A 12,952-nucleotide genomic window follows, 5' to 3' on the forward strand; every position below is an offset into this window, starting at 1 on the left:
ACAACGAAGGATTTGATAGTGACCTTGAAGAGGACCTGAGCTGAAAGGAAGGTGGAACTAAGAAACCCAATGATTTAATTGGAAAACTTGAAGTCTTAGAAATAATCAAATACAATAGAGATTATCAGGACTCAAAGGTAAGTAGAGGATCTAGGAAGTAAGTGAGGAATATAATATAATTGAAAGCCAAAAGAGGAAAAACACAAGTCACATAGAATGAAAGCCCATCAGAACAACTAATTAATTTCTCAACGGAAACTTTGAAAGCCAGAAGAGCCTAGAAAAATGAATTCCAAGTTCTAAAAACCTATGATGGCAAACAGAGACTAATAAATATACCCAGAAAAACTGTCTGCAATAATTGGAGGAGAGAGACAAGCTTTCTACAATGTAAACAAAAATTAGTCAACAAACCAGACCTGTGGAAAACACAGGAAACATTCATTCAGTCTGAAGAAAGGAGTGAGCATAGCCGAGAGACCATGGGAAGAAATATGAAGCCATGATTATCAAAGCACAAAATATCACTGAGGATACAAACAACCTCAAAAGTCAATGACACAATGGCCATAATTAAAACACGTACCTTTCAATAATAACTTTAAATATCAATGGTCTCAATTCTCCAATCAGAAGACACAGGCTGACTGAATGAATCAAGAAACAAAATCCACCTGTTACCTAAGATGTCTTCATTTTAAAGTTAGGCACTGCCTTAGAGTCAAAGGATGGACAGCGTTCCAATGAAAGGGGGCCAGGAGTCAAGCAGGTGTTGCTTCCTAACACATGACAAAATAGACTTCAAATAGAGCCAATAAGAAGAGATAAAGAGAGACACTGTATTCTAGTCTGGGGAACAGTTAAAGATGAATGCACAAAATTCTGGGGCACACAGTTTCATTAGAAAACCTGGTACTGGATTTAAATACACAGATTAACACCAGTCCATTAGCAGAGTTGATATCAATACCCCATTTTCTCTAATACATGAGTCATCTGAACAAAAAATAATTAGAGAAAAATGGGAATTATACAACATCAAATGGACTTAGCAGATATTTATAGAATAGTCCACCCAAACACCAACGAATACACATTCTACTCCCCAATACAAGGAAGCTTTTCTAAAATAGGCTACATCCTGGAACTCGTAGCAAATATTTACAAACTCAAAAAGATACTTACCACTCCTTGTATATGATCTGACCACAATGCAAAAAACAAAACAAAAGAAAAAAAAAAACCCTAGTAATACACCAACTCACAGAGATTAAATAACTCATGACTGAATGATGAACGAGTCAAAGAAATCAAGAAAGAAGAAATTTCCTGGAACTAAATGAAAGTAAAAACACAACACAACAAAATGTCTGAAATAATAATAAAAGCAGCTCTATGAGGGAAATTTATACTGTTAAGTGTCTACATTAAAACAACAACTACAAAACAAACAAACAAACAAACAAACACTGATAGAAAGCCAGGTGGGGTGGTGCACATCTTTAATCCTAGCACTGCACAGGCAGAGACAGATGGATCTCTGTGAGTTCAAGGTCAGCCTAGTCTACAGAGCAAGTTCCAGGACAGCCAGGGCTGTACAGAGAAACCCTGTCTCAGGAACCAAAACCAAAACAAAACAAACAGACAAATAAAGAAAACAAACAACAACAGAAAGAGCACAATGGTTAAATGACACTACTAAAAAAAGTTAGAAAAAACAAACACAAGTCCAGTCAATGGTAAGAAATAATAAAAATCAAAGCAGAAATCAGTGAAATAGAAACAAGAAAACAACACAAAGAATCAACAAATCTCAGACCATTTTTTTGTTTTTGTTTTTGAGAAAATGACCAAGATTGATAGACCATTGGCCCAAATGAAAGAAAGAAAGGAACCATATTAACAGAATTAGAAATGATCAGGCATCATTACAACAGACAACAAAGAAATTCAAAATGTTATAAGGGAATATTTTAAAAACCAGTACTCTGGGGCTAGAGAGATGACCCAGAGGTTACTGCTCTTCCAGAGGTCCTGAGTTCAATTCCCAGCAATCACATGGTGACTCATAACCATCTGTAATGGGATCTGATGCCCTCTTTGCTGTGTCTGAAGACAGCTACAGTATACTCATATACAATAAACAAACAAACAAACAAACAAATAATTCTTTAAAAAAAAAAAAACAACCCAGTACTCCATTAAACTGGAAAATCTAGAAAAAATGGATAATTTTTAGATTCAGCTAAATCACCAAAATTAAAGCAAGAAGTCAATACCCTGAACAGACCCATAACAAGTGAGAAGATTAAAACTAATATTAAATAGCCCAGGGCCAGATGAAGTCTGTCTGGTCCTTGCATAATTCTACCAGAAAGCCAAGGAGGTCTCCATCCAATTGTTCTGAACTATTTTTTGAAAAGCAGAAAGAGAAGGAACATCCCACACTACTTCTACGATTCTAATGCCCAACCCAGATAAAGACAACCAAAGGAAAAAAAATACAATATTCCTGATGAACACAGACTCAAAATTCCTCAATAAAATACTTGCAAATAGAACACAAACATGCATCAAAAAGATTATCCACCATAACCAAGTTGGCTTTATTCATAAAATTCAGGACAAACATGTGTGTGTGTGTGTGTGTGTGTGTGTGAGTGTGTGTGTGTGAATAAATATTATAAACCATATAAGTGAACTTAAAGACAAGAAACACATGATCATTTCAATAGATACAAAGAAGCCTGTGGGGAAAAAAAAACTATCCTAAAATTCAGGTGGAGCTACAGTACAGCACGGAGAGCCAACACATGCCTGAGGTTACAGAACAGTGCTGAAGGGATTAGCACTCCAGGCCTTAAGGTACAGTAAAGAGTCATAGGGAGAAAAGCAATATGGCACTGCTACAAACACAGACATGTTGACCAATGAATGGGACAAAACCAAAAAGACCCAAATGGAAGTACATGTATCTTCAGTCACTTAATATTTGATAAACTTGCCAAAAACATGAGCTGGTGGAAATGAATGTGATTGATAAACGGCGCTGGGAAAGTCGGATGTGCATAAGCAGAAGAGAGGAGTCTCATCCCATCTGTCATCTTGCATAAAAACTAATGCCAAACGGATTGAAGTTCTCAGCATGAGACCTGAAGCATGGACACGCCTAAGAAAACACAGAGAGCACCATGTATGATACAGATGAAGAAGAAAACACAGCACCATATATGATATAGGTGAAGAAAACACAGACAACTCCATATATGATATAGATATTTGGGAACAGACTTTCTGAATAGGGCTTCATTTGTCTAAGAATTGAGGCCAACAATTGTCGAGTGGAGCTTCCTAAAACTAAAAAGCTTCTTAACAGCTACTACCAAAACAAAACAAAACAAAAACCCCCAAAAAACAAAAAACAAACAAACAAAAAGATCAAATCAACTGGGTGAAGGGGAAGCCCACAGAATGGGACAGAATCATTGCCAGCTGTACATCTGGTAGAGGATTAATATCTAGAATATATAAAGAGTTCAAACAGCAACAACAAAGATTCAGAAAATAAATGAACTATTCCAAAACTGGGCCTGGCATCCGAATAAGAGTTCTCAAAGGAAGAAAACATGGCTAAGGAATATCTTTTTTATAAAAAAAAAAAATGCTCAACATTCCTAGCAGTTAGGGCAATGCAAATCAAAAAGACTTTGAGATTTCACCTTACCCCAGTCAGAATGGAGAAGATCAGCAAAACAACTAGCAATAATTGCTGGAGACATTTGGGGGAAAGGGACCTTCATTCACTGCCCGTGAGACTGTGAACTGGTACAGTCACTGTGGAAATCAGTAGGGAGAATTCTCACAGAGCTATAAACAAATCCACCATATGCCACAGCCTATGCTCCTTGCATGCACACAGTACTTCACATCCTATTGCACTCTCCCTCTCCCTCTCCCTCTCCCTCTCCCTCTCCCTCTCCCTCTCCCTCTCCCTCTCCCTCTCCCTCTGTCTCTCCCTCTGTCTCTCCCTCTGTCTCTCCCTCTGTCTCTCCCTCTGTCTCTCCCTCTGTCTCTCCCTCTCCCTCTGTCTCTCCCTCTCCCTCTGTCTCTCCCTCTGTCTCTCCCTCTCCCTCTGTCTCTCCCTCTGTCTCTCTCTCAGCCATGTCCACTGTTGCTCTTTTCACAATAGCAAAGAAATGAGAACAAAATAAGTGTCTTCCATCCTATGTATTGATAATGAAATGTGATACACACACACCATGGAATATTAGGCAGATGTGGAAAAAAATCCCTAAAATCAGGAAATTTGCAGATATATAGATGGACTAGAAAAGGTCATATTGTTTGAGGTAACCCAGACCCAAATCCTTAGATATGAGTACATATCTTAGAGTAACTGCAGAAAGCAAGAAAGTAAGAGTGGGAGGGTCATTCCTGGAGAAGGGAATTGGTAAGCGATACAGAGTGGACTAGCGGGGTTCAAGTGATCTGCTCAGGTTAATGGTAAAGGGGTTTCTTTAGTGAGAGTGGAAGGGGCAAATGCCGCAGAAAGCAGGGGGAGTGAAAAGAGGAACAGCAGAAGTAGATCTCATGGTGGAAATGGAGAAGGAGTGGGTTCTTTAGGGAGGGAAGAGGGTGAAAAAAAACAACAACAGTGTCTTAAAAGGACTTTTTAAATTTTAATATTTATTTATTTACACTCCAGATTTGATTGTCCTCCCTCTCCACCCTCTTACTGTTCCACGTCCCATACCTTCTCCCTGTACCCCCCAGCCTGTCTCCATGAGGATGTCCCGACCTCCAACCCCCACCCCACAAGACCTCTAAACTCCCTGGAGCCTCCACTCTCTTGAGGGTTAGGTGCATCTTCTCTGACTTAACCCAGCGCCGGCAGTCCTCTGCTGTAAATGTGTTGGCCTCCTATCAGCTGGTGTATGCTGCCTGATAGGTGGTCCAGTGTTTGAGAGATTTTGGGGGTTCAGGTTAATTGGTCCTCCTACAGGGTTGCCCCCCTCCTCAGGTTCGTTCAGCCTTCCCTAATTCAACCACAGGGGTCTGCAGCTTCTATCCATAAGTTGGGTGCAAATATCTGCATCTGACTCTTTCAGCTGCTTGTTGGGTCTTCCATAGTGCAGTCATGCTAGGTCCCTTTTTGTGATCACTCCATAGCCTCAGTAATAGTCAGGCTTTGGGACCTCCCCTTGAGCTGGATCCCACTTTGGACCTGTCACTGGACCTTCTTTTCCCCAGACTCCTCTCCATTTTCATCCCTGCAGTTCTTTCAGACAGGAACAATTATGGGTCAGAGGTATGACTGTGAGATGGCAACCCCCTTCCTCACTTGATGCCCTGTCTTCCTGCTGGAGGTGGGCTCTACAAGTTCCCTCTCCCTACTGTCCAGCATTTCATCTAAGGTCCTTCCCTTTGAGTCCCAAGAGTTTCTCACCTCCCAGGTCTCTGGTGCATTCTGGAGGGTCTCCCCAACCTCCTACCTCCCGAGGTTGCCAGTTTCCATTCTTTCTGCTGACCCTCGGGGCTTCAGTCCTTTTCCCTCACCCAATACCAGATCAGGTTCCACACCCCGATCCCTGCCACCCTCATCCTCTTTCCCTCCCAGGTCCCTCCCTGCCTCCCTGTTTGTTGATTGCTTTCTTCTCCCTCCCAAGTGGGACTGAGACATCTTCACTTGGGCACTTCAGCTTGTTGACCTTTCTGAGTTTTGTGGACTATATCTTGGGTATTCTGTACTTTTTTTTCTTTTTTTGGATAATATCCACTTATTAGTGAGTACCTACCATGCACTGGGTCTGAGTTACCTCACTCAGGATGATATTTTCTAGTTCCATCCATTTGCCTGCAAAACTCAGGATGTCCTCACTCTTAATAGCTGAGTAGTATTTCATTGCATAAATGAACCACATTTTCTTTATCCATTCTTTTTTCATGGGACACCTGGGTTGTTTCCAGCATCTGGCTATCACAAACAAGGCTGCTATGAACATAGTGGATCAGGTGTCCCTGTGGCATGGTGGGGCGTCTTTTGGGTATATTCCCAAGAGTGGTGTAACTGGGTCTTCAGGTAGATCTATTTCCAACTTTCTGAGGAACCTCCAGATTGATTTTCAGAGTGGTTGTACCAGTTTGCAATCCCACCAGCAATGGAGGAGTGTTCCTCTTTCTCCATATCCTCTCCAACATGTGTTGTCACCTGAGGTTTTGATCTTAGCCATTCTGATTGGTGTTAGGTGGAATTTCAGGGTCGTTTTGGTTTGCATTTATCTGATCACTAAGGACTTTGAACATTTCTTCAGGTGCTTCTCAGTCATTCGAGATTCCTTTGTTGTGAATTCTTGGTTTAGTTCTATACCCATTTTTTTAAGTGGGTTGTTTGGTTTTTTGGTGGTTAGCTTCTTGAGTTCTTTATATTTTGGATATTAGCCTATCAGATGTGGGGTTAGTGAAGTTTTTTTTTCCCAATCTGTAGGTTGCCAATTTGTCTTGACTATGTCCTTTGCCTTACAGAAGCTTTCCAGTTTCATGAGGTCCCTTTTATCAATTGTCGATCTCAGAGTGTGAGCCATTGGTGTTCTGTTTAGGAAATATCCCCCTGTGCCAATGAGTTCGAGGCTCTTTCCCGCTTTCTCTTCTATTAGATTCAGTGCATCTGGCTTTAGGTTGAGATTCAGTGTACCCACATAGACTTGAGCTTTGTGCAAGGTGACAAATATGGGTCTATTTTCATTTTTTCACATACAAACAGCCAGTTAGACCAGCACCATTTATTGAAGATGCTTTCTTTTTTCCATCGTATATGTTTGGCTCCTTTGTCAAAGATCAAGTAACCATAAGTGTGTGGTTTTATTTCTGTATCTTCAATTCTATTCCATTGATCAACCTGCCTGTCTCTGTACCAATACCATGCAGTTTTTTCTCACTGTTGCTCTGTAGTAAAGCTTGAGGTCAGGGATGGTGATTCCCCCAGCTGTTCCTTTATTGTTAAGAATTATTTTCACTATTCTGGGGTTTTTGACTTTCCAGATGAATTTGAGAATTGCTCTTTCCATATCTTTGAAGAATTGTGTTGGGATTTTGATGGAGATTGCATTAAATCTGTAGATTGCCTTTGGTAGGATGGCCATTTTTACTATGTTAATTCTGCCAGTCCATGAGCATGGGAGATCTCTCCATTTCCTGCGATCATCTTTGATTTCTTTCTTGAGAGACTTGAAGTTATTGTCATACTGGTCTTTCACTCCTTTGGTTAGAGTTATCCCAAGATATTTTATATTTTTTGTGGCCATTGTGAAGGGAGTTGTTTCCCTAATTTTTTCTCAGCCTGTTTATTATTTGTATAAAGGAAGGCCACTGATTTATTTGAGTTAATTTTATATCCAGCTACTTTGCAGAAGTTGTTTATCAGCTGAAGAAGTTCTCTGGTAGAATTTTTGGGGTTGCTTATGTATACTATCATATCATCTTCAAATAGTGACACCTTTATTTCTTCCTTACCAATTTGTACCCCCTGATCTCTGTTTGTTGTCTTATTGTTCTAGCTAACACTTTGAGCACTATATTGAATAGATATGGAGAAAGTGCGCATCCTTGTCTTGTCCCTGATTTCAGTGGGATTGCTTCAAGTATCTCTCCATTTAATTTGGTATTGGCTGTTGGTTTTCAGTAAATTGTTTTTATTATGTTTAGGTATGGGCCATGAATTCATGTTCTCTCCAATACTTTTAACATGAAGAGGTGTTGTATTTTGTCAAATGCTTTTTCTGCATCTATAGAGATGATCATGTAATTAAGAGCATGTAAACTATCTAAACAGGCCCATATCCCATAAGGAAATAGAAACCTCCCAACCAAACCAAACCAAACCAAACCAAACCAAACAAAACAAAAAGCCCAGGGCCAGATGGATTTAGTGAAGAATTCTACCAGACCTTCAAAGAATTCCTCAAACAATAGAAACAGAAGGTACACTACCTAATTTATTCTATGAAGCCACAAACAATTACTCTGATACACGAGGACACAACAAAAAAAGGAGACCTTCAGACCAATCTCGCTTATGAATATCAATGCTAAAATACTCAATAAAATACTTGCAAACTGAATCCAAGGACACATCAAAACCATACTTCACCACGATCAAGTAGGCTTCATCCCAGGTATGCAAGGTTGGTTCAATATACCAAAACCCATTAACAAAATCCACTATATAAACAAACTTAAAGAAAAAAATTACACTATCATCTCCTTAGATGCAGAAAAAGCCTTAAAAGGTCTTAGGGAATCATTATTAACTTTTTATTGTAGGCATAATGTGATATACACGGTGTGAAATTTACTCTTGAATTATTCAAATGCAGATTCCTCTGCCCCCATATCTTGTTTCAATCTGGATACAGCACTATAGTGCTTAGAACAAGAATCTCCTGTCTCAAGTTTGTGTAAACAGTTCTTAGCATTTATTCTTTGCCTTGTCAATAAGTGCTGATCACCCAATGGCTGGGCAGAATAGAGACTAGGCTGGGACATCTGCCAGCAGAGGAAAGAGGGAGAGAGAAAGGTAGATCAGTGAGGAGGATGGAGAAATTGGAGCCATGAAGAAGGAGTCTGAAGAGTCGGATCAATAATAATATGCAAGTACCATGGGGTGGGGCTGGGAAGGAGCCAGATCAGCTTAGGAGGTAAAGGTACAAATTTAACTGTCCAGTTATTGAGGTGCAGTTTTGAATTAATCTTATTTCTTCTGTGTGGTTATTGGGAAATAGCATAAGGTAAAGAAATACAGTCTCCCTTGTTAATCCATCCACTATATTTATATTAAAGATAATTCATTTAATGAAAAAGGAGGCCATGAATTTAAAGGAGAGCAGGAAGAGATATTTGGGAGAGTTTGGAGGGAAGAGAGGGAAGAGAAAAATGATATAATTTTATTATAATCTTCAAAATAAAAGAAAAATAACAGCAAAATTTCAAAGCAGGCAAGGTCTTGAGTAGGTAATTCTCTGAAGACAATCCATAAATACCCAATAATGGCATCATAAATAATGATATGAGATGATGCTCAGCTTCCCTGGTGTCTGAGGGTGTTCAATGCTGTGAAGAGACACCATGACCATGGCAACTCTTAGAAGGAAACATTTAATTGGGGCTGGCTTACAGTTCAGAGGTTTAGTTCATCATCCTCATGGCAGGAAGCATGGCAGCACACAGGCAGACATGGCGCTGGAGAGCTCGCTGGGAGTTTTATATCCAGATTGTCAGGCAGCAGTGAGACACTGGGCCTGGCTTGAGAATCTGAGACTTCAAAGCCCACCCCCATTGACACTCTTTCTCCATCAAGGTCACACCTCCTCATAGCGTCACTTCCTGTGGGCCTATGGGGGCCGTTTTCATTCAAACTCCACTCTGGGAAAGTGAAAAAGTACCATGGGATGCTGTCTCATACAAGGGCCATTTGGGGTTGTCAAGTAAATAAGAAAGAACTGGTACTGGCAAAGATGTAAAGAAACGGGGAGACACAGTCACTGCTGATGTAGAATGGTGCAGTGGCTGTAGAAGAATAGAGGGATGGTTTCCACAAGTAAAGACTAAGCCCCTGTCCTCTCCAGCTTCACTTCTGTGTACATACCTGGGAGATCTGGAAGCAGGGCCCATCCACCATGGAAGAGCTGCCCACCCATGTCCACAGCAGCACTGGACACAGCAGATAAAAGGTGGAGGCAACCCAAGGATCCAGCCACAAATGAATGTGGTAAATACGTTAATAAAATATTACTCATCTTGAAGAAGGAAATTTTTTTTGGATTTCTTTTAAATAAAAACTTATGTAGCTAACGAAAATCGTACACATTACGAACAAGATGTTTTGAAGTGCATATATTTTAGAATGACTAAATCCAGCTAATTAGTGGGTGTATTACTCATCTCTTTTAGAGGTGAGAACTCTTAAAAAATCTATTCCCTAAGCAACTGTCAAGAATACAGTATACCGTTATTACCTATAGTCACTACACTATACATAGATGTCTAGAATTTATCCAGCTTGAGTTTACTAAAACTATGCTCCTGACCAGCGTCTCTCCAGGCTTCCCATTCTACCCTTGGGAACCATCATTCAGACATCCACTTCCATGAGCTTGGCCTTTTCAGATCACATGCACAAGTGAGATCTTGCTGTAATTTTCTTTCTGCATCTGGTTTATGTATTTCACTTAGGAGGTCCTCCTTGGTCATCCTTGTTGTTGCCTATATGAGACTAGGCCCTCTCACGTTTTTTAAAGTGGAGACTTTAGAGATTATATAAAGCAGACATATTATGTCCACTCACTGTCTAGTCAACATGTAAGTCTCTGGGTTGGCTAACATGGATAATACTGTAGTGAAGTTGGGATTGCTCTCTCTTACATATTGATTCTCTCTCCTTTTAGCTACATCCCTAGCAGTAGGTTTGCTGCATCATAGAATGGTTCTGTTTTTAATTTTAACATGGCTAGTGGTCAAACATAGGGCCCTGTGTGGGCTAGACCAGTACCCTACCACTAAGCAACCTCCCAGTCTTACTTTTAATTTTTTTGAGGAAGGTTCATGCTGTTTTTGTACTTTCCATTCTGAATGCCCATGTTCAAGGCTTGTCCTATTTTTCCATACACTCTCACATACACTTTGCTTTTTTGATAATAGCCATCCTAACAGGTATGAAATACTGCCTCATTGCTTTAATTTATATTTGTCTAATGGCTAGTGCGTTTATAGACTTGACCTTCTATATGTCTTCTTTGGAGAAAAGTCTATTCCGATTAGGAGGGAAATGATCTCACACATGTTTCAACAAGAATGAAACTTGAAGACACACTAAGAGTAAGAAGCCAGACACAAAAGTATTCTTTGGTTCCCTTGTATGAGACATTGAGAATATTCATATGTGCAGACAGAAAATAGGCCAGTGGCCACCAACAGCTTGGGGAAGCGGGGAGATGAAGGACTTAGTGTTCACAGTATTGATGGGAGATGATGCTGGAAATCATCTTGCTGGGGAGGATGGGTCAGAAACATGGGAAATTCTTGTCTCTGGTGGTACCAGGGAGTGCCTAAACCAATCCTGAGATTAGCCTCCAGCCATAGATCCTGTTATCTAAGCTTTGTTTACTCTTGATTAATAAACTTCACAGGCTTCAGGTACAGCTCAGTTACTGGGGTGCCTGCCCGGCATGCACAAAGCTCTGGGTTTGAGTCCCAGCACTACCTAAACCAGGTGCAGGGGCACATGGGAAAGTGGGAGCAGGAAGGTCAGAAATTCAAGGTTATCTTCACATATGTAGTGATTTGAGGCCAGCCTGGGATATGTGAGAGACTGTCTAAAAGCAAAGCAATGCATGGACTTCACCTAGTTTTCCTTGGCTTTAAACAGGGATTGGCAATGACATTGCAGGCATGATTTTGCAAAGGTCCCAAGAAGCCATCAATTTAAGAACAGGCTTTTGTTTATATTTATCTTACCTTTTTCTTTTTTAAGTATGTTGGGAAAATGAGTGCAAGAAACCTTCCCTATCTTGAAACTCGGTTGGTAATGACCCAATTCTGAGAGTTCCAGTATCTGCCACTGGCCCCACTTCAAGGACAACAAGCCAAGACATTATGGTAAAAGGAGCCATCCCCTCTAGCCAAGGCCTTCTGACCCCAACTGTCCACTCAGGCAGGGTCAGCTGGGGTGACAGACAATGTCATGAATCCAAGTTAGGGAAACATCCTTCAAAATGAAGCTGGGTGAGTGTTTAATAGTAACCCTGTAGCCTGACTGGTGCTGTCTCCAGATTGGGTCTCACATGCGTGCAGCCTAATGCATTATCACTGATGTTGTGTGAGAAATGCAAAGAAGCCTGGGTTGCCATTGTAGCATGACCTTTTGCTAGAAGTTTTTGCTCAGGGCAATTAAATGTTCAGCTATCTCCTCCTGGGGAGTGCCAGCTTGCATTTTAATTAGGCTTAGAAGAGGGAGGTGGTAGAAAGGAAACCCAGACAAAGAATTAAAAAATAACAGTCTGCTTGACAAACAAAGCCATCCGTTTGCAGCTGTGAGTCTACTCTGCAGCTCTCTTCCCCTCTCAACTCCAGGATGCCTTTGACCCTCTGGGCTTAAAGCTCCTTGTCACGCAGTGTAGGGAGAGGTACAGGAGACAGCACATTCTTAGTGAGGAGTCCAAATCTCAGTGGTCTTACCACCTTCGAAAGAGTAGAAGGCATGAACCTCATTTTACAAATAAAGAAACTCAGGCTGAGAAAATAATTGGCTGTAACCTGACTTAGAACAATAAAAAAGGCGTAAACTACTGAGAGAGGGAATCACAGTAAATGATGTTGACTCAAAGGAGCCAGCCCTCAGATTTGGATCCTTTTTACATGAAATGCTAGAACCAAGAACCAGTGCAGCTCATCCCATCTGTCAGGAGCTGGGGAGAAGGGGAAAGGGGTCAGAAGTACAGAGGGGGCTTTGGAGAAAGGGGACGTGTTTTGTTGTATGCAGCTCCAGTGAGAGTGTCTGGATAGCAGACCTGGACAAACTAAACTCAAAATTGGTACACTATTTATAAGCTTTAATAAAACTAAGCTTAAGAAAAATAATATGGTGGGTGGCTGTTGGGAGTCAGTCTTGGGCACTATATGATGATATATAGATGCTGGCTTCTATGCCCAGACATTTGTTTGCAGTCTGGACACTGGTATGGTCAAGCATTTTCGGTTTCAAAGTTATGTAAAAATTGTTTTTCATCATCTCTAATTGGTCATTAAAGAGCTGATTCAGCCTATAACTGAGCAGAGAAGAGAATAGGGCGAGACTTCCAATCCCAGTGAAGGACTCTCAATGAGTCAGAGAGAGAAGTAGGAGAAGAAGGTGTAGAGGAGACCAGGTTGAGAGACCAGGAGGATGAGCCATGAGGTCATG

This window comes from Mus musculus, chromosome 2, assembly GCF_000001635.26.
Source record: "Mus musculus strain C57BL/6J chromosome 2, GRCm38.p6 C57BL/6J".
Classification (NCBI taxonomy): Eukaryota; Metazoa; Chordata; class Mammalia; order Rodentia; family Muridae; genus Mus; species Mus musculus.